Genomic DNA, 26,824 nt, shown 5'->3' on the forward strand with positions numbered 1-26,824 from the left:
CCTGTACCTGGCAATAACTCAATCAAAAACTCAATGTCTCTATCCAGTGGCATGCCTGGTAATTCCTCAGGAAATACATCAGGAAAATCCTTTACCACTGGTACTTCTTCTTGCACAACTCCTGTTAGGCAGTTTACTTGTGTCCTGTTTGGCACATGCCGGGATACATACTTGATCCTTCTTCCTTCTGGTGTGGTAAGCAAAATTGACTTACTAGCGCAATCGATGTTTCCTCCATACATCGTCAACCAATTCATGCCTAATATCACATCCAATCCTTGAGATTCCAATACTATTAGGTCTGAGGGAAACACATAGTTACCAATCCTTAATGGTAACCGATCACACCATAAACTTGCCACGTACTCTGCTCCTGGCGAGGTTACTAACATGGGTGACCTAAGGGCTTGGGTTGGTAGGTTATACTTATCCACAAATCCCCTTGATATGTATGAATGCGATGCACCAGTGTCAAAAAGAACGAGTGCAGTAAATGACTTAACCAAAAACTTACCTATTACTGCATCAGGCTGATCTTCAACCTCCTCCACATTAACGTGGTTCACCTGTCCCCTATTGAAAGGGTTCGGCTTCTTCCCAGAGCTTCCATTGCCATTTCCATTCTGGCCTTCAGGACATTCATTGGCATAATGTCCGGTCTTGGAACACTTGAAACAAGTGACTTGACTCAGGTCTCTCTTGGTTGGGGTCGATGGGATGGTCCGGTTCTGGCCGTTGCTTCCTCCATTCCCATTACCATTCTTATGGCCATTATGGTTGTGCGACCTACCTCCATGGGTATGCTAAAACTGAAATCCCGGTTTAGGGGTAAAACGGGGCTTCTGCTGGGCTCTGGAGTTATGCTTCCCCTGTCCATACTTCCTCTTGCGGTTCTCAATCTGCTGTTGCTTCCCTTCAATCATGATGGCGCGATGTACCAACTCCTGGTAGTTGTTGAAACTCGCTACCATCAACTGCATGCTTAGTTCATCATTCAATCCTTCCAGAAACTTCTCCTGCTTAGCTGCATCCGTGGCAACGTCATCTGGGGCATAACGTGCTAACTTGCTGAAATCGTCAACGTACTGGCCAACTGTCCTTCCTCCTTGGCGTAAGTTGCGGAACTCACGCTTCTTTATGGCCATAGCTCCTGCTGAAACATGGGCAATGCGGAAAGCTTGCTGAAACTGATCCCATGTGACAGTGTCAACTGGGTAAGTGGCTGTGAAATTCTCCCACCATGCTGCCGCGGGTCCGTCAAGCTGATGTGCGGCAAACTTCACTTTCTCACCATCCGTGCATCCTGCAGTGGTCAACTCCCTTCCTATCTTGCGGAGCCAATCGTCTGCTACTATCGGCTCGGTGCTACTGGAAAACACCGGCGGATTCAGCCTAAGGAAACGAGCTAAGTGGTCAACAGGTGGTGGTGGTGGTGGTGGGTTGTTGTTGTTGTTCTGCTGATTCTGGACTAACATCTGCATCAATTGATTCTGCTGCGGGATCAACTGAGTGAGCTCCGGTGGAAATCCATTGTCACGTCTCGGAGGCATCTGAGGGTTTAGAAAAGACGAGAATTGAGAATAGAGTGAGGTCTAAAGGGAAAACACTACCCAAATGCACATGAGCAAATGCACACAAAATCACTTCATTCAATCAAACAAGGGCTTACAAACGATCTAAAACTATCGCAAAAGTGCTCGAACTAATGTTTACATGGGGGAATACTACTACTATCTGGTGGTCATCTAGAAATTTGAACCGGTGGAAGACTCCATGATATCTGCTCCAGCTTCGTCTTCAAAGTCGGGTTCACTTGGATCCGAATCGGTGTCGTCGATGATGATGTAGTTGTCCGGACATGCGACGTACATGTCTTCCTTCCTGGATGCTAACTTCCCCTTGAGTTCTTCAATCTCCTGCTTAAGATCGCCATTGTGCCTTGCTAGAGCTACGATCTCGTCCATGTAGTCCTTGCGTGTAGGCTTTAGTTCTCCTTCTAGCTCGATGATCCTTGCCTTCGCATTCTTCAACTCTATCATGTCATTGCACATCTGGTTCTCATGGCGTCGAATGTGCTGGTTTAACTCCTGGATGAACGATGCAATGGATCTATCCTTCTTGGTGCTGACTAACTCCCATTGTTCATCTTGGCGTCCACAAATCTGGTAGATAGTGTCCTTGAGGTCTTCTTGGTAAACTTCTCCAATGCGTCCTATGGTGATATGAGCTGCCATGCTCTTTCCCAGACTCCAGGTTGGTGCATTGAAAACACTATCTATAGGCTTTGTGATTGGCGCGAATGTCCTTCCCGGAACGTGAGCTTGAATCTTCCAGCGCTCCTCTTCAGGCAGAGTGGCGTTGAAGGTTCCCGTGAAGCTTGGTAATCCAATGTTCAGGTACTTGGTGACTTCCTTCAAGTGCAATCCAAATGGTGTGCCTTCATCCGGTTGAGCGTACTTAATCTTCGCGTTCGTCATCCTAAAAGAGTAGAAAAGATGAGGAGTTAGAAAATGAGAAGAGAATGGTGATCTATGGCTTTAACTTAGTGGTCGTGTCCTACAGTCAGCGTGTGCTCTGATACCATCTCTGTCGTGACCCGACCCGAATGGATCAAGTCTACTGTGCTCGGGTGTCATCCCTGGATCAGTAATGCTGACACCACACAGTACATCGAAGGATTTATAGCAGAGTGGCAATCACACACTTATTACATCGTTGTCTCAAAGAGAACTTATTACAATAAAAATGGCTTAAGGCCATCTAATGTCGATAACAGCGGAAGACTCGGAAGATAAATGGGTCCATCAACTCCAACGGCATCACTGAGTATAGGGCCACGACCTAAAAACACCTTACTCGTCATCTGAAAAGTCTGCAACATAAGAAGTTGCAGCCCGAAAACGGGTCAGCACATGGAATATGCTGGCAATGTAACACATAGAGAGTAATGGAATGAAACAGCTATACTATATGCATATATGGCTGGTGGAAAGCTCTATGGTTATAGTTTTGGTAAAGCCAGTTTTTCCCTACTGCAAAGAAATAAATTTATTTAACTATCATGGTAGTTGTTAAACATTGAGAATGGTTGACAGCATTCTCAATCCCAATTAAAAATAATTAAAAACCCAACAACATTAATTAGAGGTAACATGTTGAGATTCACACGATATTCAAGTACTAGATACTCAAGTTGTCCCTAACCGGGGACACGGCTAATCATGATTAGTTTGTACACTCTGCAGAGGTTTGCGCACTTTTCCCCACATGACTCGATCCCCTCCGTTTGTTTTCTCGCACTACATGGTGTTTGAGAAACGGATGACCGAGACATAGTCTTTCAGAAGCGCTTGCACCTTACATGTGGGGTAGACCGTACCACCTATAACCCCTACATCTGCTAGTCCACCCCGTAAGAGTTCGCACAACTTAGTCAACTATGCCAGAGCCCATAGTAGCATGTGGCTGCACACGGAAGTTTCTAGCATGAATTATCTTATGATCCCTTTGAGCCTGGGTGGCGGTCTAAAAAAAACAGGCAAGTCCTGATAGACATCAGGTGCCTCAATCCACCCAGATGTGTGTTTAAGTTGCCACCTTAGATAAACCATTTAAAATTATCAACTCACATATGTCATGGATATCACTCACCCAATCCACGTCTACTAGCATAGCATGGCATAATAAGCAAACGTAGAAGTAACTCCCAAAGGTTTCATAGTAATACAGGTGATAGGTACTACCTCATCTACTTCCCATCCCACAGTTTAATTAGATCCTAATCATGCAATGTGAGAGGATTGATCTAATGCAATAAAACATGGGTTGTAGAAAAAGGTATGATCAAAGTGTTACTTGCCTTGCTGATGATCCGCGAGACCTAGGGTTTCGAAGTAACAAGCGGCGCAATCCGGGTGATCTATCGCAGACAAACAACAAGCACACAATAAGTACTCAACTAATGCACAGGTAAAACTCGAACAAGAGAACGAACCAGAAAGTTCAACTTAAGAACTCCGGTTGCAAAGAAAGAACGAACCGAACAAAGAAACGGAAAACAAACGGCGGAAGAAAACAACTCGGTTCTAGCAAGTTGAATCTAGGTCAAATTTTACCAGGGAAAAACTTGTTTAAGTTGATTAGACGGAACGGCGGTTTCGAAACGAAACTCCAGGCGCTTGAATCACCTGATTCCAATAAACGAGCAAGAAGATAAACTAGAACGAAGATCGGATCTGAGATCGTGATCGCGGAATAAATCCGACGAGAAGAAAAAGAAGAATGGTTAAACGAACGGACGTTCGTTAACCTAGAAGAATCCGGTGATCACGTTCGTTAGGACGAACGGTCCGGCGAACGGTCCAAAAGCAACTAAATCGGAAAAGAAAACGAATCCGATCTAGGGTTTCGGAGAAGAAAACTGAAACGAAAAACCGATCTAGAAAACGAATCAGAAGAGAAGAAAAGAATCGGAACGATTAGAAGAAAACGATCCGAGGAAAAGAGACGCGGGGAAACCTCCGGCGAGGGGCTCCGGCGGCGTGGCGTAGGGCGGCGGCGTGGGCAAGGTGCGGCGGCGGCGCTAGGGCACAAGGGCGACGACGCGGTGGTGGGGTGGCGCGGCGGCGGTGTAGGGCGCGGGGTGGGGTGCGGTTGAGGGCTTGGGGTTTTATTTGATGGGTTTAGAGGGGGGGTGTTGGGGTATTTATATAGGTGAGGGGTGAGGAGACTTGGGGTAGGGGACAAGAAATAGAGTAGGAATAGGAAAACGAAACAAAGGAAAGGGGAGGGGCTAACCCTAGCCGGACTCGGCTAGAGCAAGAGGCGGCGGCGGCTGGCGCCTGCCTTGCCTGGCGCACGGCGCGCAGGGAGGCTGGGGAGGTGGCCGGCTGGCTGGGCCTTTGGCCCGGCTAGCCTGCGGGTTTTTTTTTAAAACGGTTTCGCACGCAGAAAAACACAGAAAAGAAAATCTAAACGGGCTCCAAAATTTCTAAAGTAAATTTTCCCCGACTCCTAAAAATGAGCCGTACAAAATGAACTTTTCTACGGACCTAAAATGCAATTTTTTGAAAACACGCATTTTTTCCTATCCAAATAAAATGCAACCAAAACTCCGGCAAAACAAAAATTTGATCTATTTATTAAATCTTCATTTTCCTCAATTTTGGGAAAGTCATATTATTCCCTCTCTTATATTTTTGGATATCGGAAAAATAATTGAAGATGAAATAAATAAATCAAATGATCCTCTTTTCAAATTCGAGAAGACTCAAATATGAAAATAACGAAATCTCCAACTCTCTCCGAAGGTCCTTGAGTTGCGTGAAATTTCTAGGATCAACCAAAATGCATGAAAATATGCTATGCATGATGATCTAGTGTATAACATACCAAATTGAAAATTTGGGATGTTACACCTGGGTCCAAAGTAATAGAAGTAGCACAAAAACATTTTTTGAGTGTAGGCTTTTCCTTGCTCAAGCCTGCCTACTATAATCGCCAGTGCTTGAAAGGAAGAGTGAAGGAAAAACATAGGAATTGGAAAGTTTCCTATGGTACTACTATTCATGAATTTGGTTCAAAGGAATGGAGCAAAGGAAAACTATAGGATTTGTTCCTTTAGTGTCTCCTTGAAAGAAAAAACGTAGGAATTTTAATTTCCACTTGTCCTCCTTTTCAAATTCCTATTCATGAAGCACAAGACTAAGAGATAGTAGCATAATAGCATTATAACCGTACATTTTCTTGTGGTTTGACTTAATCTCACCATGCTTCTTTGCATCCTATGATGTTCCAATTCTTGTGAATCAAACACCTAGATTGGCAGAAATCTTGTGTTTTTAAATTATCTGTTTTGCACGTGCATTCCTATCCTATTCCTGTCTATTTCCTATCCCTGCATTGTTAGAATCCTCAAATTCAAAAAAGCCCTTACACAATTACTTCTATTACAGATATGTGTCAAAGAAAACCTTGTGTGGTTTGTCCTGCTCCTGTTGGGCTGTGTTCCACCCCATCTCATCTGCTCCAACGATGGAAGGGTTCACCACAGTAGGGATCCGCTCTCCAGACTGTCTTTCGCCGCCTCAGATCTTCTTCCCTGCCACCAGCAGCCAGGACAACTACAATACCATCATCAACTGAGCAAATGACCTTGAGGACTACACGGGTCCGCAAGAGAGGTCGCACTCTTCCGTTTGTGCTTACGTTATGTATCGCTTAATATGATGACATGCTACTTTATCATCGTGTTCACCTATTAGACTCCGAGTCAGGTCCAAACTAATGCTGAAACTTGAGTTTTTAAATGGTCGTGGGGTACATATTGGGGCAGCAATCAGTACTATCTGTCTACTATCTGGTTAATCTCGGGTGTCTACTATGAGTTTCATGTTGGGTGCAAACAAACATTAAAGGAGCCATTATCTGTATTTTTTAACTAAAGCTATTATATGTCTGCTATCATTGGTTTTGGGTCTATCCATAGTTTGCTACCATCACTCTGGATTTGCGCATGCACTCCTTACATAATCTCACTATGTTTTATTCCTATGCATGTCAGTTATTGTACACAATGGAACTGGACATGTAGAGAAAAAGGGACGAGCCTTGCGTGGCAATAAAATTTCATGTAGACGTCGCTCCATGGTGGGCGCAAAGGCAGCCCCCCTCCACCCATTTTGGATCATAATCAAGAGGAAGATAACTATTCTGAGGGGGATTCAGAAGGAGAAGACCACTCCTATTTACCCCCTGCGGTCTTCGCTCTAGCTTGGCATGCTGATGTTGGTAATATCATGCATATTGTGCCTTGCATTGCTTACTGTATACATCAAATATGTCATCTGCTTAGTTTAGACATGCTTTGTGTCAATGCCATATGTTTACTTTCTTTATCCTATATGTGAATCATGCAATGCCATCTTGTTTATCCAGGCATCATATATGTGAATTTTGCAATGCCACCCTGGTTAGCCAGTCATCTTATATGTGAATTATATCATGCCATCATTTTTTATTACGTGTTAAATTTGTCAACAATTTTAGTACATTCAATTACTCTTCATGTGCGTCAGCCATTCGACACGGTCATGAAAAAATCTGAAGTGGAAACAAGGTCTTCAGAGCAAACAATGCTATCTGACGAACCACATGTCTTGCTGGTTATGGATAGCTCCTTAGAGGAGGATTCAGAGACAGATGACCAGTCCTATCCCCCCCCCTGAGGTGCATGCTCTAACTTGGCAGGGTTATGTTGCTCATATCATGCGAATGGTATCTTGCATTGCTATGTCATTTGCTTAGTTTAGACATGCTTTGTGTGAATGCCACTTGTTTAGTGTCTAATTACCATATACGTGAATTATGCGATGCCATCTTGTTGCAAGACATTATATATGTGAATTATGCAATGCTATCTTGTTGAAAGGCATTATATATGTGAATTATGCAATGCCATGCTGTTTAGCCAATCGTCATATATGTGAACTATATCATGTCATCCTTTTTTTGTATTTCTCACTGCATTTGTCGACAATGTTTGTATATTCAACTGCTCTTCCTCTGCATCAGCCATTTGAATTGGTGATAGAGAAATCTGGAGTGAAAACAAGGTCTTTAGAGCAGAAAATGATACCTACTGAAGCAGATATCTTGCTGGTTACAGATAGCTCTTCAGAGGAGGATTCAGAGGCAGATGACCAGTCCTATTATCCCCCTGAGGTGTATGCTCAAACTTGGCAGGGTTATATTACTTATATCATGCATATGTTGTATTGCAATGCTTAGTTTTTACATCATATACACAATATTGAATGCCATCTCCTTAGTTGACACATCAAATATGCGATTTCCCTCTGCTCACTTGCTTAGTATATAAATCATATATTTGAATTATATCATGCCAAGATGTTTACATAGACAACATGTATCTGAATTATGGCATGCCAACCCATTTACTAAAGACATAATATAGTTATATCATCTCATCATGTTTACATAGTCATCATATTTTGAATTATGTCATTCTATCCGTGAATTATATCATGCCATCATGTTCCCATCGATGGCATGTTTATGATTTATGGCATGCCAACCACTTTAATAGACACATCGTATAGTTATATCATGTCATCCTGTTTACATAGTCATCATATTTTGAAGTATGTCATTCTATCATGTTTAGTTAGCCATCATACATGTGAAATTGTCCTGTTTAATTAGCCATCATATATGTGAAATTATGTCCTGCTATTCTGTTTGGTTAGACAACATAAATGTGAATTATTTCATGCCCTATTTTCTTACCTACTATCCATTGCACCTGTCTATCTTACAATGTCTGTACATTCAATTACTTTTCTTGTTTATTAGCCATTTCAATTAGAGGGGGTGATGGCAGTATCTGTGGGAATAAAAACACGATCTTCAGAAAAGATTGTGCTACCCGTTGATGCAGATGGAACCATGGTTGTACTTGCCCAAAAACCAGCCCCACCACACATAACTCGGACTCACGCAGATTGTACCCCTACCCAGTTCGACAGAGAACCATCTACACCCCTTCTAACCCCAACCCCAGTAGATAGTAACCCAGTTCCAGTTGACATAGCACCGTCTCCACCATAGAGCACCCGAACATGAGCAGTTAGTAAGGCAACTGCAGTGCCCAAAGCACGAGGACCACCACTCCGAACCCCAAGTCAACGCTTAAAGCAGAAGAAGAATTGTTCTCAGGTCAGGTTTCGTAGCTATGGTTCATACTACCTTGCTCTTGCATCACTATATTTACTCAAACCAACTAATTTCAAATTTGAAGGTTGCAATTGAAACTCCAATGGCACAACAGGTATGTTTTAAACCTGTTTCTTTAACGTGTTTGCTGTTGTAACTTGCTCTATGTTGATTTGAGTTTCAATTGAATAAACATTTATGTTCTCATGCCATGCACATTACAAGTGTTGTTATTGCTGTGTAGTTTCCCACACTTATATTCTGTCTATGCTGCTTTGCCTTAAATAGATATGATTTGAACTGTATCTATCTTGATTTAGCAACATAAACTAGAATGATATAGACCATGCAGTTACCATACTACATAGATATATGTATGTTTCATGTTGTTATCCTGTCCACCTTACTAGTGAACTGGTTTACCAAAATGAGTTTCATATACTACATTGTAAACCTGTGATGTGTTTGTTTGTTTCTCTTTTAGAACGCGGATAAAATATTGGAGAAGAGTACCCCTTTATGCAATGGTAAAGGAAGTAATGCAGATAAGGTTCAAGATAGTGAGACATCCCTGTTTGGTCTCTAAGAAAGCTGATAAAAACTATATTGAAGACACTGAGACAACCCCAAAGTCATGTCTTCATGTATTGTTCGAGTTACTGGCTACTACTGCTGGCACCAGCTCTTCGAACTCACTGCCTGAATCAGTTCGGCTTCTTGAGTCTCAACTTCAAGTTGAAAGACATCGATCAGATGTTATGCGACAGGAAGCCAAAGGACTGACGAAGTCCCTGCAGAATTCAGATGCATTCTTTCTGGTGCAACAGGAAGTGCTGGAGGATTTAAGCGCCAAACAGGAGAAAGTTAATAAGCTTTCTAAGCATCTTGCCAGCATTATGGGTACCCAGGATATTGTTTCTTGAGCCCTTCTAAAGTGGTTTCAGTTCTGGACTTGTTTTGCTACGGCGTTTATTTGCACTGTTCGCCAACTTTGACAACAAGTGTATATGATATGCTGCTTTGTTCCCTATATTTGCATTGGTGGCGAACTTTGACGCCCAGTGGATGTAATATGTGTAATAGCCTTGATAGCCTAGCGTAAGTTGCTTGCTTATTTATTTCTTGTTGTCTTGTTTATTTGTTTGCTTGTAGTCAATGCAGTTCTTTTTCTGCGATTTGCTTGTGGCCGCAATAACCTATTTTTTAAAACTAGGCCACAATAACCATGGGCTACATATTTACTGTAGTTACAATGGGCCTCCTACGGGCCGTAGAAACAATGGGCCTTCTAAGCGCCATAGAAACAATGGGCCTTCTACTGGCCATAGCATCAATGGGCCTTCTACGTGTCGTATGATCAATAGGCCAAGCATGGGCCAATAATAGACCACATTATGGGTCGTAAACGGGCTAGATTTGGAATTGTCCGTTCATGGGCCGACAATAACGGGCCATCGTTAATCGTTTGTATTTGATGATGCTATGAAAACGGCCCAACGGATTAACGGGCCACAAATGGGCTGGTTGTAACCGTGGGCTAAATTTGGCCCACAAGCAGAAAAGGCCAAAAACGAGCCGTAAGTAACCGAATGCTAGAAATGAGCCCAAGAATAAATGGACCCTAAGAAGGCCAAAAGATAACACGGGTTGGAAACGACCTAATGGAATAATGGGCCGTTAATGGGTATAAAGGGGTACAGTGTTCATTGCGGGCCATATTCACCACGGGATGTTAATGGGCCAAGAGTTACAAATGGCCTCGTATGAGCCGAAAGACATCAGGGCCATACATGGGCCGAAAGTTACAACGGGCTGGAGTCATATTGGACGGCCCAGATGAAGCTACTTGTCTTAATTCCGATAGGCCGTAACAGGCTGTAAATGGGCTATATACGAACATGTCGTTAATAGGCTTTCCGTGGACCGGCCCGTTACCTTCTGACCAAGTCAAACGGGCCATCCTTTTCACCGGAATGGGCCTCTGTTGGGCCGTGCCACGTGTCGACGTATCATAGGCGCCTCCTGTCCAATGAATGGATGACATCTGTCCCAACGGTGAGGCAACACGTGTTTCCTCCGGCCAATGAGAATTTTACACGTGGAAAATCCTCACTAGTCCGGGCTGTTAGCGGGTTATCGGATCCAAAACTGGACCCGATAGCTTAACGCCGACCCGTTACAGTGGATGCCACGTGCTGGTCACCCTTGACGAAAGCACTTCCATGACGCGCGATTTATCGTCATGGAAGTGGACACTTCCGTGATGATAATTTTGGTAATGTCATGGAACACTTCTACGACAGCATAGGTATGACTATCTTGATTCTGTCATAAAATCGTCATGGATATACATGCATGACAGAAAACATGACCTACTGTGACAAACACGTATCATCACGGAAGTGTCTTTTTTTTGTAGTGTTATTACCATCACACATGCTTCTTTTATTTAGAATGTGTGCCCATCTAGCACACACCTTGATCTATCTGGCCAATTCTGTTTGTTATGGATAATCGCAAATAGTTCATCTGTGTGAAGTGTATGCCGTCTATCGCACACACCTTGATCTAGCTGGCCATTTCTATTGTTTTCACTCATCCCAAATAGTTCATCCGAGTGAACTATATGGCGTCTATCGCACACACATTGATCTGGCCGATCATTTCTGTTGTGTTTCCTAAATACAAACAGTTCATCCGAGTGAACTGTATGCCATATATCGCACACACATTCATATGTCTAACCGTTTTTGTTGTTATGCTCATCGCAAACAGTTCATTCGAGTGAACTGTATACCACGTATCGCACACGTAGGACTCGCCCGTCATGAGAGTTTATATAGCAGGCCGGTAAGCAATGGGATTTTGGGGGATTTCACTGAGTCGGGCGGGAAGCTTGCGCGGCTATGCGCGGGAACCTGCGCGATTGCGCAGGAATGGGCTCACCGACGATTCATTGGCGCCACTTCGAGCCACCGTTTAGCCAAAAGAATGCATGTGTGGTGCTCAAGCTTGCGCTCGAAGCCATCTACGGTAGCAGGGGACAAGACATGCGAGAGGAGGAGGAAACGACACGTACACATACGGTTAATAAAAAAATGTTTGCGATTTGATTACCTACTACCTCCGTCCTGGTTTATAAGTCCTCTTTGTATTATTATGCCCAATTTTGACTAGAGATTTAACTAATAAAATATGAATGCATGTCACCAAACATTATATCGTTGGATTCGTATTTGAACATAATTTCCAATTATATTATTTTTATAACATGCATTAACATTACGTTAGTTAAATTTAAGGTCAAAATTTGGCACAAAATATAAAGGAGACTAAGGCCATGTTTGTTTGGGCTTTTGCTTCTGCTTTTGCAGCTTTTCCACTTTGACCAAAAAGCCCCAAAAGCTCCTAAATAGGTGCTTTTGGAGCTTTTATGGCTTTTAGAGCTAAATATTGTTATATTGATTCATCGGAAGCCGTAAAAGCCCCAAAAGCACCTATTTGGCAGCTTTTATGGTTTTTTGTCAAAATGAAAAAGCGGCAAAAGCATAAGCAAAAGCGCAAACAAACAGGGCCTAATAAACTAGGACGAAGATAGTAGCACATGGCCGCTCTCTATGCAGCGTCGTGAATTATTGTTCGACCACCCTGTGATGTGGAATGCCGCGTAGTTTTACATCATGCCGCCAACTCACAACTGTCGGTCGGCTTGTAGACAACCATTCCCTGTGTGTTCAACTACTCTACATGTGTGGTTGCTCATGGTTGAGGCAGCCGTGGCACCCTCTGCTCATGTCCAACCGTGCGCGCTCTACTCCCGCGTCCCTACGCGCTCGCTGCGAGCGTTTGGGGCAGGCGCACGATCCCTTACATTCGTGCTACCATCATGCAGGTAGTTGAGCCGGGCGCGACATGACGATGTAGTTACCCACTGAAAAGCTGCCATGCGGACGTGCCAAAAATCCAGGTTGCCCGGCCCCCATTTATTCCTGTGGCCATTTACCTTAATCTCTTGAGCCCCACGACACAATAAGCACAACCATGACAACACATATGGAGAGGATATCCAGCGGCTCCAATGGCACTCCCCGTGGCTCCAATGGCGCTGCCAGCGGCTGACGATGACAATGGGGGGCAATTCACCACGCCTCATGTAGTGGACAGCCATGTGAGGGGGAAGGACCTCCCGATGGTGTACACGAATGATCTGGTCTCGGTGGAGAGCTCCATCCAAACTATGGAGTAGTTACTTGCTAAGGACAAGTACCAACTGGTCGACTTCAGCCTCGAGTTCACCGGCGGTCATGCCGGGTATGATAAGAAGGTTGTAATTGCCTAGTTGTCTGTGCGCCATGACGTCCTCGTCTACCACTACCACCTGGCCACAAGGCCTTGCGAGCATTTCGCCAGTTTTATCAACAACCTCGACTATAGTTTCACTACAGTGGACACCACCAATGATCTAAAGGCGCTCGAGCTTTCGGGCTTGGCTTGCCGGAATCTTGTGAACATCCGTGACAACTATAGGCTCTGGGGCAGCACGAAGAACAATCAGGACTCCCTGGTTGACCTCGCCTCGGCTATCATCAATGATCAGTGTTGTTATTGCTGTGTAGTTTCCCACACTTATATTCTGTCTATGCTGCTTTGTCGTAAATAGATATGATTCGAACTGTATCTATCTTGATTTAGCAACATAAACTAGAATGATATAGACCATACAGTGACCATACTACATAGATATATGTTTGTTTCATGTTGTTATCATGTCCACCTTACTACTGAACTGGTTTACCAAAATGAGTTTCATATACTACATTGTAAACCTATGATGTGTTTGTTTGTTTCTCTTTTAGAACGCGGATAAAATATTGGAGAAGAGTACCCCTTTATGCAATGGTAAATAAAGTAATGCAGATAAGGTTCAAGATAGTGAGACATCCCTGTTTGGTCTCTAAGAAAGCTGATAAAAACTATATTGAAGACACGGAGACAACCCCAAAGTCATGTCATCATGTAGTGTTCGAGTTACTGGCTACTACTGCTGGCACTAGCTCTTCGAACTCACTGCCTGAATCAGTTCGGCTTCTTGAGTCTCAACTTCAAGTTGAAAGACATCGATCGGATGTTATGCGACAGGAAGCCGAAGGACTGAGGAAGTCCCTGCAGAATTCAGATGCATACTTTCTGGTGCAACAGCAAGTGTTGAAGGATTTAAGCGCCAAACAGGAGAAAGTTAATAAGCTTGCTAAGCATCTTGCCAGCATTATGGGTACCCGGGATATTGATTCTTGAGATCTTCTGAAGTGGTTTCAGTTCTGGGCTTGTTTTGTTGTGGCGTTTATTTGCACTCTCCGCCAACTTTGACAACCAGTGTATATGATATGCTGCTTTGTTCCCTATATTTGCACTGGTGGCGAACTTTGATGCCCAGTGGATGTAATATGTGTAATAGCCTTGATAGCCTAGCGTAAGTTGCTTGCTTATTTATTTCTCGTTGTCTTGTTTATTTGTTTTCTTGTAGTCAGTGCAGTTCTTTTTCCGCAATTTGCTAGTGGCCGCAATAACCTATTTTTTAAAACTAGGCCACAATAATCATGGGCTACATATTTACTGTAGTTACAATGGGCCTTGTCGGTGTCAAAACCGACGGATCTCGGGTAGGGGGTCCTGAACTGTGCGTCTATGCCAGATGGTAACAGGAGGCAGGGGACACGATGTTTTACCCAGGTTCGGGCCCTCTTGATGGAGGTAAAACCCTACGTCCTGCTTGATTAATATTGATCATATGGGTAGTACAAGAGTAGACCTACCACGAGATCAGAGAGGCTAAACCCTAGAAGCTAGCCTATTGTATGATTGTTCTTCGTCCTACGGACTAAAACTCTCCGGTTTATATAGACACCGGAGAGGGCTAGGGTTACACAGAGTCGGTTACAATGGTAGGAGATCTACATATCCGTATCGCCAAGCTTGCCTTCCACGCCAAGGAAAGTCCCTTCCGGACACGGGACGAAGTCTTCAATCTTGTATCTTCATAGTCCAGGAGTCCGGCCGAAGGTAGAGTCCGGCCATCCGGACACCCCCTAATCCAGGACTCCCTTAGTAGCCCCTGAACCAGGCTTCAATGACGACGAGTCCGGCGCGCAGATTGTCTTCGGCATTGCAAGGCGGGTTCCTCCTCCAAGTACTTCATAGAAGATTTTGAACACAAAGGTAGTGTCCGGCTCTGCAAAATAAGTTTCCACATATTGCCATAGAGAGAATAATATTTACACAAATCTAATCTGCTGACGTATTCCGTAGCGTGACATCACACCACGACCAAGTCTTCATTCGAATCATTTTATTGTCCCACCTCAGCATGTTTAGTGAGGCGGTTTCCTTGGCACGTCTTGTTAAAGTAGAGATCGTGTCCCCTTATTCCGGGATTCTCATCAATACGGGTGTGTGTAACCCAACCATACCCGCTGGTATATTTTCTCGATCAAAGGCGAGCCCCAAACGGTCACGGGGAAGGCCCTTGGTATTCAACCTCTTATAAAGAGACCAAGGCCTTACTCCTTTCTTTCAATCTCAAATGAGTTCGCCCTTCACCTCGAGTTCCAACACCCAAGGCTCCAGATTTCAGGCGCTTCGGACCTTCGACAATGTCCGGTTCCGACCTTCGAGGCTGATGGATGCCCTCCTCCGTCACGGAGGAGGACGTGCTGAAGTTGAGAGAGGCCAGGTTCTTGACCGGCGAAATCTTGCATAGGCTGCCTGCTCAAGGGCAGGTCATTCCCACTCCCAAGCCCGGTGAGAGTGTGGTGTTCATGTCTCACTTCCTTCAGGGGCTAGGCTTCCCGACGGATCCCTTCGTGAGGGGGCTCATGTATTATTATGGGCTGGAATTTCACGACTCAGCCCCGGAGTCCATCCTCCATATTTCCTCATTCATCGTCGTGTGTGAAGCCTTCCTCCGTATCACTCCTCACTTCGGACTATGGCTCAAGACCTTCAAAGTAGAGCCGAAGATGATCGAGGGACGGCACGCGGAGTGCGGAGGTGCTTTTATAAGCAAGAATGCTGGTACTCCATGGCCCGAGGGCTCTTTTCAAGAGGAGTCCAGCTTATGGCAACGAGAGTGGTTTTATATTACCGCTCCCAGGGCCCCTAAGTGGGTGGCGCCACCTGCCTTTCGCTCGGGTCCCCCGCCACGACTGGCGTCATGGGTCAATACGGGGCTGGACTAGGGGCCGGCAAAGGACGTGCCCCTGTTGCAGGGCCACATCCAAGATCTCCTAGAAAGAGACATCAGTCTAGTCGTGGTGAGGCAGGTTATGTTAATTCGCCGAGTTCTGCCCTGCAAACGTCACCCCCTCCGCCTGTGGGAGTTCAACCCGGAGGGACCACAAGTTCTCCAACATTTTCTTGGCATGACACCCGTGGAGATGTACAAATTGTTCTTCGGACCACAAGTAGTGTGTCCGGATTCTACGGAGGACGCGGGTCTGAGCTGCAATCGTCCGAATACTCAAGTAAGTAGCCTTGTGCCCAAACTCGCTATCCGTATATTTATCATAAAATTGCCCCTAAAAGAGTTGTCTTTTAAACAGGAGTGGATAGAGAAAGCAAAGCTAATCAGGTGTCCGTCCCCCTCCCCGAGACCACGCCGGGTCCCGTGCTAGTCAGGATGTTGGAGGTTGTGCCTTCAAAGGGAAGCGAGGGAGGGGACAAGGAAGCTACAACCTCCTCAAAGGAGGTTGTCCGGAAGGGAGGAATCGAAAATTCCTCTCCTTGGGGGAAGAAGAGGACCGCCTCTGAAGACCTGGAGACCATGGCCTTAAAGCGGGGGAAGAAATCTTCGCCAGAGGGTCCTGTGCTGGGGGATACTTTGGCCGAATTATGCCCTCAAGAGGATCAGCCCTCCACCGAGCCGTAAGTAGAGAGGAGTTTTCTTTTTAAGAAATGAGAGAAATCCCTGCTTTATATCTGAGAAAAGTAATCGAAAGTTTACCTTGTGGCTCGGACCTTAGCCCTTCTCAGCAGAGCTCGTCTTCGGGGGATCTTCTTCCGGAGATGATGGAGAGCGGAACGCCTCCCCCTGCCGTACCGCCTTGCGAGGCGGGCGACCCTGAGGTATCATCGCGGAGGGTTTCTATGAATCCGGCGGGGCCGGAAGGTAGTCATATGGCCCCCCAAAGCCCTCCGCGTCCGGCCTTCAAAAAGGGCCATCGGACGAGTCCGGCGCCGTCTGGTGCACGGTCGGAGGAGCTGAAGGATCTGCTAGGGTGAGCATCTATCTCAGAGGAGCACCGTGCATTGATGGGTACGGTGATTGAGAGGATTTCATCCGCGGAGAGCGGATTGCACGAGGCCGTCAGGAGTTTACTGACAGGTTTTGAGGTACGTGAAATAATGTACCCTTTTTGGACAGTTGCGCATAAATAAGATGCGCCCTGTGTAGAGAGTAGCCCCTGAGACTCTGTGTGTTGTCAAAAGTGACGGTGCACAGAGGATCATAATCCCAGGTCTAATATGCCGCCTTTATACGTAGGTGGCGAAGTGTTCGGTGGCCAGCCGGACTAATGGATTTGCCGAGCTAAGGCAGCAACTTGACGTGCAGATGCCGACATCGCGCTTGTCGACAAGAGGCTTGACGAGGCACAAGGTATGTAATTCCTTCGGCTGCGCCTGGTAAGAGGAGCTTTATGCCAGTATCTTACAATGTGTGCGCTTGATGCAGATGGTGCTGCTGCCATGGAGAATCTTCGGGCAGAACTTGCCCAAGCCAAGGAGCAAGCCAGGAAAAGTGATGCGACTTCTGGAAAGGCAATTGAAGAGCTGAAAGCCGAATAGGCTGCTCACTGCCGAAGCAAGAAGGAAATGGCCGAGATGGCCGTGAGGCTGAAGAACTCTGCTGACCGTTGCAAGCTTCTTGAAAAAGAAGATCGGGTGGAACAGACGGACCTGAAGAAGGCTGTTGCCGATGCCAAGGATGCTCGCTCTACGATGAGAGCTATGAAGGAGGAGCTGCGTCAGGCCGGATAGATCGCGGCTGGAAAGCCCTTTATGCTGCGGAGGAAGTTCTGTGATCCTAAACATGCTCCGTTAGACCATATGTGGAGTATGGCAGACACCTATCTGGATTTAGCAGCGAGTGCCGCAGATGCGGCCGAACACTTCCGAGATCAAGAAGATCGCGAAGTGGAAAAGCTCTTCTGGTCGCAGTTCCACAATCCAGAGCGTCCACTGTCATTAGCCGATCGTTTGGCCGAATGGGCCGAGCTAAATAGGTTGTCCGGACTCGCCATGAAGTATGTCATGAGTCATCTATGGCCAGAGAGGCCAGAGCCGAAAAGTTATTTCAACTTGGTGCAGTAGTTCCTTGGTGCGGCGCCGCATATCAATGCGATGAAGAGGTCAGCGTGCATAGAGGGTGCGCGGATGGCTCTTTCCCGTGTCAAGACATACTGGGCGGAAATGGAAGCCACCGCTGTTGCATCCCCAGACTTGGATGGAAGCCGAGTACCTGCCGAGCGCTATTTTCAGGAAGTTCTGCAAGGCGCTCGTTTAATAGAGACGTAGTGCTTGAAGGATACTATATTCGAATAGCATGTATTATTGTAAAACAATATTTTGATAAATTGTAGAAGCTTTTTATACTTGTGCCTGCAAGTATTGGAATACCTCCTATGCGGCTGTTTAACATATACGTATATATAATCTGAAAGATGGCAGTCGTCGGCTTCAGCCCCCACGCACATAATGCGGGGGTGTTCGCAAAAGGCGCATTTTCACATTTGATCCAACGTCTTGGTCCTACAAAGGAGGTGATAGCCCAGCGAACTAGGCAATCGGACTATGATGCTTTATCACTTCCACTTAGCCATAGGAGTTTGACATTGAGGCTACTTATATAGCCCCTGGTGGCGCCTGCGCTCGCCCGAACTCGGGGCGCGTATGTGCCTGGCCGGGAAACGACCCTTCGTTAATGCGGAGGAATCCTAAAGGTTCCGGTAAGTCATCGAGTGGTTGACCAGTCTCACGCTATATCATGACAGTCAGTTTTTGGCTTTCTCTACTGAGGTGCTCGCCTGGCTGAACCGGGGCACAATCGCAGTAGTTCTCCTGGTGCCGCCTTAGCCGATAGAGCGGAACGTAAGGCAGCAAAACACAGGAGCCGGGCAAACCCAACATTTGACCAAAGACATGATTCAGAGCTAATGCATATAAGGCCAAACTCGCGACGCCAAACACTCCCTAAGGTATTCGGTCTTTATGAGGGCGGGCGGGATAACACCCTTAGTAATAAGCCCCTAGTGTCCAGGTACGCGCAAAACTCTAACGTGGCCACATGCCAAAACGCCAGCCTCCTCCTTGGTTATACCAAGAAACCAGGGGATGTGTATCAACAAGAGACAGTAAAAAAGGTTTACGCAGGGTCTTAATCTGAAAAGAATCCTTGGAACGGGTCCCTCCTGCACGTCTGCACCTGTGTCTCCGTTGTGCCGTATCCTGGACGGGCGTAGCACTGTGTTCATCTGTAAAAGAGAGGAACTTAGTTAAAGAAAGATCGTGCCGAACATGAGTTATACTAAATAAACAAAGTATAAATCGAAATGGGTAAAATTGAGCTTTATTGTCTCTTGTTTTATATGCGCGGAGCCCCTAGTACAGGGGTATACGGCTATTAAGCCTTTATCAATTGTATGTTTATGCCGGACTCGTCTAGCCGTGTCCGTGGTCTTGACGACCTGTTTAGATGCTTTGGCTGGTGAAGCCGCTTTATTGTGGGGATGTCAAGGAAGCCGCACTATTTTCCACGCGGGAGGAACACTCAATGTTTTCCCTTTAATGAGATGATGCCTCGTGGACCGGGCATCTTAAGCGTAAGAGATGCATAATGCGGTATTGCGTTAAAGCGGGCGAAAGCTTCGCGTCCCAGCAGTGCTTGATAGCTACTTGAGAATGGGGCGATGTGGAAAGTTAGCTGTTCGCAACGGAAGTTATCGGGGGAGCCGAACATAACTCCCTCAGGCCTCCTACGGGCCGTAGAAACAATGGGCCTTCTAAGAGCCATAGAAACAATGGGCCTTCTACGGGCCATAGCATCAATGGGCCTTCTACGTGCCGTATGATCGATAGGCCAAACATGGGCCAATAACAGTCCGCATTCTGGGCTATAAACGGGCTTGATTTGGAATCGTCCGTTCATGGGCTGACAATAACAGGCCATCATTAATCATTCGTATTTGATGACGCTATGAAAATGGCCCAACAGATTAACGGGCAGCAAACGGGCCGATTGTAACCGCGGGCTGAATTTGGCCCACGAGCAGAAAATGCCAATAACGAGCCGTAAGTAACCGAATGCTAGAAATGAGCCCAAGAATAAATGGGCCCTAAGAAGGCTGAAAGATAACACGGGTTGGAAACGGCCCAATGGAATAATGGGCTGTTAATGGGTATAATGGGGTACACTGTTCATTGCGGGCCAGATTCACCACGGGATGTTAATGGGCCAAGAGTTACAAATGGCCTCGTATGAGCCGAAAGACATCATGGGCCATACATGGGCCGGAAGTTACAACGGGCCGGAGTCATATTGGACAGCCCAGATGAAGCTACTGGGCTTAATTCTGATAGGCCGTAACGGGCTGTAAATGGGCAATATACGAACATGTCGTTAACAGGCTTACCGTGGGCCGGCCTGTTACCTTTTGACCAAGTCAAATGGGCCAACCTTTTCACCGGAATGGGCCTCTGTTGGGCCGTGCCATGTGTCGACGTATCATAGGCGCCTCCTGTCCAATGAATGGATGACATCTATCCCAACGGTGAGCCAACACGTGTTTCCTCCGGCCAATGAGAATTTTACACGTGGAAAATCCTCATTGGTTCGGGTTGTTAGCGGGTTATCAGATCCAAAACTGGACCCGATAGCTTAACGACGACCCGTTACAGTGGATGCTCACCCTTGAAGAAAGCACTTCCATGATGCGCGATTTATCGTCATGGAAGTGGACACTTCCGTGATGATAATTTTGGTAATGTCATGGAACACTTCTACGACAGCACAGGTATGATTATCTTGATTCAATCATAAAATCTTCATGGATATACATGCATGACAGAAAACGTGACCTACTGTGACAAACACGTATCATCACGGAAGTGTCTTTTTTTGTAGTGTTATTACCATCACACATGCTTCTTTTAATTAGAATGTGCGCCCGTCTAGCACACACTTTGATCTGTCTGACCATTTGTGTTTGCTATGGCTAATCGCAAACAGTTCATCTGTGTGAAGTGTATGTCGTCTATCGCACACACCTTGATCTAGCTGGCCATTTATATTGTTTTCACTCATCCCAAACAGTTCATCCGAGTGAACTATATGGCGTCTATCGCACACACGTTGATCTGGCCGATTGTTTCTGTTGTGTTGCCTAAATACAAACAGTTCATCCGAGTGAACTGTTTGCCATATATCGCACACACCTTCATATGTCTGACTGTTTCTGTTGTTATGCTCATCGCAAACAGTTCATTCGAGTGAACTGTATACCACGTATCACACACGTAGGACTCGCCGGTCGTGAGGGTTTATATAGCAGGCCGGTAAGCAATGGGATTTTGAGGGATTTCACCGAGTCGAGCGGTAACCTTGCGCGGCTATGCGCGGGAACCTATGCGATTGCGCGGGAATGGGCTCACCGACGATTCATTGGTGCCACTTCGAGCCACCGTTTAGCCAAAAGAATGCATGTGCGGTGCTCAAGCTTGCTCGAAGCCGTCTGCAGCAGCAGCGTGACAAGACATGCGAGAGGAGGACGAAACGACACGTACACATACGGTTAATAAAAAAATGTTTCTGATTTAATTACCTACTACCTCTGTCCTGCTTTATAAGTCCTCTTTGTATTATTATGCCCAATTTTGACTAGAGATTTAACTAGTAAAATATGAATGCATGTCACCAAACATTATATCGTTGGATTCGTATTTGAACATAATTTCCAATTATATTATTTTTTATAACATGCATTAACATTATGTTAGTTAAATTTAAGGTCAAAATTTGGCATGGAATGTAAAGGAGACTAAGGCCATGTTTGTTTGGGCTTTTGCTTCTGCTTTTGCAGCTTTTCCACTTTGACCAAAAAGCCCCAAAACCTCCTAAATAGGTGCTTTTGGAGCTTTTATGGCTTTTAGAGCTAAATATTTTTATATTGATTCATCGGAAGCCGTAAAAGACCCAAAAGCACCTATTTGGGAGCTTTTATGGTTTTTTGTTAAAATGAAAAAGCTGCAAAAGCATAAGCAAAAGCCCAAACAAACAAGGCCTAATAAACTAGGACGGAGATAGTAGCACATGGCCACTCTTTATGCAGCATCATGAACGATTGTTCGACCACCCTATGATGTGGAACGCCGCGTAGTTTTACATCATGCCGCCAACTCACAACTGCCGGTCGGCTTGTAGACAACCATTTCCTGTGTGTTCAACTACTCTATGTGTGTGGTTGCTCATGGTTGAGGCAGCCGCGGCCCCCTCTGCTCGTGTCCAACCATGCACGCTCAACTCTCGCGTCCCTACACGCCCGCAGCGAGCGTTTGGGGCCGGCGCACGATCCTGTACATTCGTGCTACCATCATGCAGGCAGTTGAGCCGGGCGCGGCATGACGACGTAGTTACCCACTGCAAAAGCTAACATGCGTACGTGCCGAGAATCCAGGTTGCCCGGCCCCCATTTATTCATGTGGCCATTTACCTTAATCTCTCGTGCCCCATGACACAATAAGCACAACCATGAAAACACATATAGAGAGGATATCCAGTGGCTCCAATGGTGCTGCCAGCGGCTGACGATGACAACGGGGGCAATTCACCACGCCTCATGTAGTGGACAGCCACGTGAGGGGGAAGGACCTCTCGATGGTGTACATGAATGATCCGGTCTCGGTGGAGAGCTCCATCCAACTATGGAGTAGTTGCTTGCTAAGGACAAGTACCAACTGGTCGACTTCGGCCTTGAGTTCACCGGCGGTCATGCCGGGTATGATAAGAAGGTTGTAATTGCCTAGTTGTGTGTGCGCCATGACGTCCTCGTCTACCACTACCACCTGGCCACAAGGCCTTGCGAGCATTTCGCCGGGTTTATCAACAACCTCGACTATAGTTTCACTATGGTGGACACCACCAATGATCTAAAGGCGCTCGAGGCACACACAACTTATTAGCAGCAATCATCTGTGTTATTATCGGTCTTCACACACATTTCTGATTATAGACATATTTGTCGTGTATCACACACATCTTATTCAGTTGAACCGTTTCTGTTGTCTTGGCTCATCCCAAACAGTTCATCTGAGTGAACTGTATGCCGTATATCGCGCACACCTTAATCTGGCTGACCATTTTTGTTGTGTTGCCTAATCAGAAATAGTTCATCCGAGTGAACTGTGTGTCATATATTGCACACACCCTCATATGGCTGACCATTTCTATTGTTATGCTCCTCACAAATAGTTCGTATGGACCAACTGTATGCCACATATCGCACAGACAACTCTAATCTGAATCGTGTTTGATGTTTGCACCATCGCAAACAGTTCGTATCATTTTTGACGATTTTTACACCATCATTTGCGATTAATGCATCGCACACAATTTCATTGAAGGGTCTCTGGTTGTATTGTCGTGTTTGGGCCAACCTGCAGTAGTGAGATGTCGCAGTCCACCTACTAGTGTTTACTAGAGGCGGAGTGTTTTCTGTGGGGCCATCGGCATCTTCATCCATGTTTGTGGCATCACCATAGTCCAGCATGTCGGTTAAGTCATCAACCATGGCAACTAGGTGGGTGGTGGGTGGGATGTAAATTTCTCAATTGTCGGCTTTAAGTCTGATCTGGTCGTAAACCGAAGTCTTGTTGTCTGAGATAGACATGCTCTGGATACGATCAAGCATCTCATTGAGGTGGGATAGCTCTTTTGAAGTTATGGCTTGGATATAGGCGGGCTAATTCAAAGTGTGCTTGGTGTATAGCTCGACATGTTTTTGGTGTGAAGGCGATACGAGAGTGATCCTAGATCCTGCACTGGGGTCAGCTCTAAGCCTGACGTAGCTTCAGAGGTGGGGGCCGGATCTATGGCTGGGCCCGAGATTGAGAGGGGACCATCCGGAGTTGTTACGTCGGGGCTCTCTGGTGATGCCAAGGGTCCTAGCCCGACATCCTTGGGGAGGTAGATTTCGGAGTCGAGCCTCTGGGGCCGGGCAGTCTCAATCCGGTCGGGCATCCAGCCTGATAGGTGATGTCTACTACACAACCTTCTTCTTGTAGACGTTGTTGGGCCTCCAAGTGCAGAGGTTTGTAGGACAGTAGCAAATTTCCCTCAAGTGGGTGACCTAAGGTTTATCAATCTTTAGGAGGCGTAGGATGAAGATGGTCTCTCTCAAACAACCCTGCAAGCAAATAACAAATAGTCTCTTGTGTCCCCAACACACCCAATACAATGGTAAATTGTATAGGTGCACTAGTTCGGCGAAGAGATGGTGATACAAGTGGTATATGGATGGTAGATAAAGGTATTTATAATCTGAAAATATAAAAACAGCAAGGTAACTAATGATAAAAGTGAGCACAAACGGTATTGCAATGCATTGAAACAAGGCCTAGGGTTCATACTTTCACTGGTGCAAGTCCTCTCAACAATAATAACATAGTTGGATCACATAACTATCCCTCAACATGCAACAAAGAGTCACTCAAAAGTCACTAATAGCGGAGAACAAACGAAGAGATTATGGTAGGGTACGAAACCACCTCAAAGTTATTCTTTCCAATCAATCCATTGGGCTATTCCTATAAGTGTCACAAACAGCCCTAGAGTTCGTACTAGAATAACACCTTAAGACACAAATCAACCAAAACCCTAATGTCACCTAGATACTCCAATGTCACCTCAAGTATCCGTGGGTATGATTATACGATATGCATCACGCAATCTCAGATTCATCTATTCAACCAACACATAGAACCTCAAAGAGTGCCCCAAAGTTTCTACCGGAGAATCACGACGAAAACGCGTGCCAACCCCTATGCATAGGTTCATGGGCGGAACCCGCAAGTTGATCACCAAAACATACATCAAGTGAATCACGTGATATCCCATTGTTACCACAGATACGCACGGCAAGACATACATCAAGTGTTCTCAAATCTTTAAAGACTCAATCCGATAAGATAACTTCGAAGGGGAAACTCAATCCATTACAAGAGAGTAGAGGGGGAGAAGAAACATAAGATCCAACTATAATAGCAAAGCTCGCGATACATCAAGATTGTACCACCTCAAGAACAGGAGAGAGAGAGAGAGACATCAAACACATAGCTACTGGTACATACCCTCAGACCCGAGGGAGAACTACTCCCTCCTCGTCATGGAGAGCACCGGGATGATGAAGATGGCCACCGGAGAGGGATTGCCCCCTCCGGCAGGGTGCCGGAACGGGTCTAGATTGGTTTTCGGTGGCTATGGAGGCTTCTGGCGGCAGAACTCCCGATCTATTGTGCTCCTCGATAGTATTAGGGTATATGGATATATATATATATAGGCGGAAGAAATACATCAGGGGAGCCACGAGGGGCCCATGAGGGTGGAGGGCGCCCCCCTGCCTCGTGGCTTCCTCGTTGATCCCGTGACGTGCACTCCAAGTCTCCTGTATTGCTTTCTTTCCAAAAATAACTTCCATGAAGTTTCAGGTCAACTAGACTCCGTTTGATTTTCCTTTTCTGTGATACTCTAAAACAAGGAAAAAACATAAACTGGCACCTGGCTCTGGGTTAATAGGTTAGTCCCAAAAATCATATAAAATAGCATATAAATGCATATAAAACATCCAAGGTTGATAATATAATAGCATGGAACAATCAAAAATTATAGATACGTTGGAGACGTATCAATAGGATGAGTTCGCCGCAGGAGTCTGCGGTGTACTGGAGGCTGCTAAAGGTCACAATCTGACCTAGGGCATAGTTGGAGGCCAGATGGCCAGTCGAGTCAGCATAGAAGATCATGCTACCGAACATGAAAAGTTGGCCGGGGCGTAAATGCTCCCGTGGTCGTTGTCGCGGTTGATCTGTAGATGAGCCATCGATCCTTCTATTAATCCCATAGAGGAACTCTCAGTGAAAGCACCAGTGTCGGTGTGAAAACTGGCAGACCTCGGGCACGGGGTCCGGAGCTAGGGATCTCGGATAGATGGTAACAGGAACACGGAGACAATGTTTTACCCAGGAGAGGGAGTCCTGGACTAAGGGGTCCTCGGGAGTCTGACCTGTTATCTATGGGCCGGACTGATGGGCTATGAAGACATGAAGGCCGAAGACTGCACCGTGTCCGGATTGGACTCTACTTGGCATGGAAGGCAAGCTTGGCGACCGAAGATTCCTTCTTATGTAACCGACTCCATGTAAACCCTAGATCCCTTCGATGTCTATATAAACTGAAGGGGATAGTCCGGAAAGGACAACACATATACTCATTACCATACCCACATAGGCTAGACTTCTAGGGTTTAGCCATTACAATCTCGTGGTAGATCCACTCTTGTAACACCCATATTTATCAAGATCAATCAAGAAAGACATAGGGTTTTACCTCCATAGAGAGGGCCCTAACCTGGGTAAACATTGTGTCCCTTGTCTCCTATTACCATCGATCCTAGACGCACAATTCGGGACCCCCTACCCGAGATCCACCGGTTTTAACACCAACATTGGTGCTTTCATTGAGAGTTCCACTATGCCGTCGGCAAAGGGCTCGATGGCTCCTTCAATCGTCAATAATGACGCTGTCCAGGGAGGAATCTTCCTCCCCGGACAGATCTTTGTATTCGGCGGCTTCGTGCTGCAGGACAACTCGCTTGGCCATCTGGAGCAGATCGAAAGCTATGCCCCTGGCCATCAGGTCGGATTCGATAGCTTGAACTATGCCATAGACATCCGTGGAGACCTGATCTTCGAGGGATTTGAGCCCGCGGCGATCACTCCCCCTCATCCCGATGAACGTGACTTAAATCTGTCATCGGACCACACCCAG

Source organism: Triticum urartu, chromosome 4A (assembly GCF_056163025.1).
Source record: "Triticum urartu cultivar PI428250 chromosome 4A, HENAU_Tu73, whole genome shotgun sequence".
NCBI classification, from domain to species: Eukaryota; Viridiplantae; Streptophyta; class Magnoliopsida; order Poales; family Poaceae; genus Triticum; species Triticum urartu.